Genomic DNA, 5965 nt, shown 5'->3' with positions numbered 1-5965 from the left:
AAGGCTAGACTGGTGGAAAAAGGTTATAGACAAATCCACGGGATTGACTATGATGAAACTTTTTCACCGGTTGTAATGCTAAAGTCTGTCCGGATTATCCTAGCGATTGCAGCATATTACGATTATGAAATATGGCAAATGGACGTCAAAATCTTCTTCCTAAACGGGATTTTGGAAGAAACTATGTACATGACACAGCCAGAAGGTTTTGTTTATCCAAGCAACGCTGGAAAGGTATGCAAGCTTAAGAAGTCCATTTATGGACTAAAGCAAGCTAGCAGGAGTTGGAATCTGCGATATTTGATGAAGCCATCAGCAAGTTTTGTTTTATCAAGAATCCAGATGAATCTTGTGTATACAAGAAGGTTATTGGGAGTGACATCGCATTCCTAGTCCTATATGTCGATGACATACTGCTCATTGGAAACAGAACAAAATTATTAGAGTCCGTAAAGGACTGGTTGGGAAAGTGCTTTTCAATGAAGGACTTAGGTGAGGCACAATACATATTGGGTATCAAGATCTATAGGGATAGATCTAAGAGGATGATTGGATTGAGCCAGAGTACTTACATTGATAAAGTACTGGCATGATTCAACATGGAGAATACCAAAAGAGGGCATCTACCCATGTCCCATGGCGTAACTCTCAGCAAGAAACAGTGTCCACAGACACCTTTTGAGCGAGAGAGAATGGATCAGATTCCATATGCTTTGCTAATTGGGTCGATCATGTATGCCATGATATGTACCGGGCCAGATGTATCGTATGCTTCAAGCGCTACGAGCCGATACCAATCTAACCCAGGAGAGGCGTATTGGACTGCGGCCAAGAACATCCTAAAGTACCTGAAAAGGAACAAGGATAAATTCCTGGTTTATGGTGGCCATAAAGACCTGGTTGTTGAAGGTTACACCGACGCTAGCTTCCAGACTGACAGAGACGACTTCAAGTCACGGTCAGGATACATATTCTGTCTGAATGGAGGAGCATTTAGTTGGAAGAGTGCCAAGCAGAGCACCACTGTAGATTCTACAACTGAAGCCGAATACTTGGCTGCTTCAGAAAGCCGCTAAGGAGGCTGTTTGGATTCGCAAGTTCATCAGTGAACTTGGTGTTGTACCCTCCATCAAGGGTCCGATAGATCTCTACTGTCACAATAATGGAGCTATCGCTCAGGCCAAGGAGCCAAGAGAACACCAGAAGGTCAAACATGTCCAAAGGCGATTTCACATGATAAGGGAATGGAAATCCGAAGGTGAAATCATAATTTGCAAGATCGGCATGGATGATAATGTGGCTGATCCTTTGACTAAACCTCTGCCTCAAGTGAAACACAACAAGCACGTTGAGGCAATGGGAATCAAGCACATTGGAGATTGGCTTTGAAATTCCCTATACATGTGTATTAATTAAACTGGTCGTTTTAATGTAAGACACTGTATTAAAACCATTCATTTATGGAGTAATTAATTTTATGCAAAATCACTATTCACTCCATTGCTATTTAATTGTGGTTTAGAATTAAATAATGAGTCCATTCGATTTATGGAAATATTCAAAACAGGGTATTAAGACCATGTCTTGGATAAAGAAACACCTCTTAAGTGAACATTGAATATTTAAATCAAAAATTGTCCCTAATCGAGGTCATCTAACTGATGGACGATTGATGACCACCAGAGATTAGTGTGTAGTATGATTTACAGCACCGTTTCTTGTGATGAAAGGACGTAATGGTCATAAATCATTTGCACAGGTGCCAGTTCGGAGCTGCACTGGAAAGACCTATGAGAGTACTTTAAGAGATTCAAAATTGTCATAAGTACATTTCTCATTATAGCTATCGGAACTTATTTCCTCGACCATGAGTATTGTGAAGTTTCTTGTTTGAGTACTAGTCTCTTTGATGTTGCCTAACGTCTGCCGTAACTGGGGATCATAACGGGAACACTCAGGAGATTAGGTCCTCTTAGTAAGAGAAACTTACAATGCAAGACTGGGAATGTCCCCCTATTAACAATAGGGAACATGTCTTTGTTGTTTACAAGGTCGCTCGAAGAGCGAGACTGTGAAAATGCATGGTCGTGCTCAGATGGATTTTAGAAATCATCTGCATATTGACAGTCGAATTCGGAGATCGAGAAACACTTCTGAACGTAATAAGGATGACGATGAATCTTACCTTATAGTTCACGAAGAGACATTAAGAGACATAGGAAATGAGCTATACACTGTATGCACACTTGTCCGGAAGCAAAAGTGGGAGATTGAAAGGAATGGTGTCCTTCCAACAAGTGTATTATTCCGATAGAGGGTTCAGATTTATCGGAAAGCTAATTCTTCAGTAAGGTCAAGTGATCGGAATGTCTTGGTGGAGGCCGCTTCCGATCAGTAATATTAAGGTATAATTAATATTACAGCTTAATCTTAACTGAACCCTTCGGGTCGAACCCAATCGAACAACCGATCCGAGACGACGAATTAATCCGAAGGATTTAATGAGCCGTCGGAGTTTTACGAACACAGACGTCGGACATCGAGCCTAGGGCGTCAAGGTCGAGCGTCGCAAAATCACAAGCAACAAGTACGAGCGTAGCCGTAGTATCACATTGGCCTAGCCATGTGAAGTGCTAGGCTAGGCTAGCTCATCGCAAGCCTAGGCGCACCATGTGTGTGCTAGGCGCGCCCTAGGTGCTATCGCAGCCCATCGCACAAGCACAACACCATCACAGTGATAGGCACTTGCGTGTGTGTGCCTGTGTGTATGCCTAGGGCTGTCGCACCATCACAAGCTTTAGCACAGCTCACCATCGCAAGCTCTAGCACAAGCCTACGCGTGGCACAGCACTATCGCATGCCTACGCCAGTGCGTATGTGCGTGTGCGTGTAGGGCATCACAGCAGCAGCACTAGCCTTGCTCATTGCGTATGCATGCATGCCATCGTAGCATCGCTAGTACAGCACCAAGCATCGCATGCTTGTGCGTGTGGCTGGCGAGGCGATGCCCAGCATGCGTGGCTCGCTAGTAGCACGCATGCTGGGAGTGCGAGGGCGAGGGAGTGCGAGTGCGTGCGAGTGTGAGTGCCAGGCCGGCGCCAGCCGCAAGCAACGCCCAGCGCTAGCACGCAGCAGCAACACGAGCATCGCCCAGCACAACACGCATATGCTGGCTGGGGTGATGCGGGGATACTGGCTGGTGCTAGCTGGCTGCCAGCCCAGCACTCTTGGTGCCGGTTTTGTGAGGAGGTGGGGACCAACCTTGGGCAAAGCCTTGGGGAGCAAGGCTATGGTCCCCCCCACCAAACCTTGGGCCTCACTCACCCCTCTCTAATTGCCTCACTTGTTGCGTTGTGATTGATTTAATTATTTATTTAATTTTAGAATTAAATAAATTGTTAAATTTACCAACTCTCCCACATTGGTGGGAGATTGGAAATCAAGGGTCCATTTCCCTATAGATACCATGCTTTGGTATTGGGAATGGATACACTTGAGTGGAATTGAAAAGGCAACTCTATAATTGAGTAAACCTTGAATTCGTAAAACTCCAAGTTTATATTTTGTCCGGGGCTCGACTAACCTTCGAGGCTAAGGACGATCGGGTCGGGTTCGAGGGTACGATCCCGTTAGAGGCCTCGCATTATCCAGGTTGAAGTAAGAGCTCGTTGTAAGAGCGAAGCACGCGTCGAGGGTATATCTCTTATCCTTACTCTTAATTGTGTTTTAATTATGTTTTGCTTGTATTAGTTGCATTAATTATGGGGGCGGGTCTTGGGGGGTTTCTTTCCGCGTAGTGAGGGTCACTACGAAACCCTACAAGATTCCATCTCAGAAGTACTCTCCCCACAGACGGCGCCAAATGTTTCGGGTGTTTTTAGAGTCCCTCGGGAGAGTTACGATCCTGAGTATGCGCGATTGACTATCTGTACCTGCAAAACCACGAAACTCCGGTGGGATGGAGTTCCGCCTCCGATGATCAAGTTAGTATACGTCCGAAGTAGTAAACTGTACGGAAATGGTAAATATTTCTCCCTGATTCAGAGAGATTCCGCAATTATTATTGCTCGGTTTTTTTTGTGTTTGCTTTTATGGATAAGTAATATATGAGGATTTTCCACTATTTATAGCAGATGAACATCTGCTACCCCATTAGTGTTACAATGCCACGTGGCATACTCTGATTGGATCCCCTTGGGCCTCTACGAAGTTGACACGTGTCAGTCCCTCAGGCCACGTGGCAGGGGTAATTTTTACCCCAAACACACATAATAATCAAAATCAACATCCACAAACATAGGATCTTTGATTGATAAACTCAATTCATCGGATTCCATCTAAATATCATCTGATCAATTCCAAACACTTCAAAAGCGTCCAAATGACTATGAAATCACCTAAAACGTTAAGAAAAACACAAACGGAGGGTAAAAGAGTACAAAACAAACAACTTATGCATTTGCGACCTAAAAAGCGACAAAAAGACTCAAAAAGCAACTATAAAACTAGCATAAACGTGCCTATAAATCCTATATACGTGTGATTCATCACATGACTTCTAGCATTGAACAACTACAACGTCACAGGGAAGGATGTCAGCATTATAGCGGACTCAACAACTTTAGTTTAGGGATTCATCAACACCACAAGAGCAGCCCGCAAAATTAAGGATATCATCCACGATATCAAAACAAAAAGTAGCCTTCTAAACTCCCTGCAAATTAGAAAAATGAGTAGAGATGTAATAGCAGAAGCCCATAACCTGGCAATTAAGGCTAGGAGGGGCTAGTTTTGTCTTCTACTTACTGTGTTGTAAAAAAAAAAGTATAAATAAAATAAGTCATATATAAGTAACCAATTTACAGGTGCTTTATGGGATGAAGATAATTTCGTAGAAAATTTTGTGGAACAAGAAAAAAAATAGTAGTTCACAAGTGACCAATTTAGCACAACATCCAACCACCGGCATAGGTGCTTCTAAAAAGGTTCAAAAGCAGCCTATAATAAAGAATAATAATGTCCAAATCAAGTGTACAAAGAGGTAGTCAACTGGATTTATTTGCAATGTTGGCCAAGGGAATTGGGGAAATGTCAGAATGTATCAAACTCATGAGTCAAAGCAGTACATCTAATATCTCTTCTACCAATCTACCATCTCAGAAGCAATACAAATTATTAGACGTAAGACTAATAACCATGAATTAACAAAGCATAATCATTTTTGGGGTTGTGCTAATACTTTGATCGAGGAAGCAAATAAGAGAGAAGTTTTCTATAATTTGGAAGATGATGGACAGCTAGAGCTTTGATTGATACTAGGACTTAATTTTGTTTTAGATTTGTTTTTGAAAATTTTGAACTTTATGTTTTGGTTGTTATTGTTTTATTGTTAATTAGGATATTAACTCTTTTTAATGGGATTTTTTAAACTTTATTTTATTTGTTTCCGTTTTATTATTAACATATTTGGATGCAACTCATTTAATTTGTTTATCAATGTGTATAATTATATCTATAATTAATTAGAATATGGCTCGCTTTTGTAGGCGTCATTCGAAGCGCGCCTACTTAAGCATGTGTGAATATACTTGGTAATCATAGGAAGTGGTAGTTGACATCTACGATTAGGGACATTAAAAGTAGGGAGCTGCCAACAAGTTTTTAAGGAACTTGTAAACCGTTCACGGATCATTTAAGGCAACCACGAATAAGGGATAACAAAAGGCAACAACGATTGACCCATGAAGGTTACACCCCATTCATGATCCATGAGATTACTAACTCCATATGTTCCAGGACCACGAAAGGAGGATCAAGGATGATGGTACGAAGTAAGTCATGGAGACACTTTGCCCATATTGGCCTCTACTCAATTCTTATAGTGAAAAGTATTTCCTATAATCTCAAAGGCATACAAATAAAGATTCAATTTGCTCCAAACTAAATTAGGCTAAATTGATTGAAT

This window comes from Chenopodium quinoa, unplaced genomic scaffold (assembly GCF_001683475.1).
Source record: "Chenopodium quinoa cultivar QQ74 unplaced genomic scaffold, ASM168347v1, whole genome shotgun sequence".
NCBI classification, from domain to species: Eukaryota; Viridiplantae; Streptophyta; class Magnoliopsida; order Caryophyllales; family Amaranthaceae; genus Chenopodium; species Chenopodium quinoa.
This window is presented reverse-complemented; position numbering follows the sequence as displayed.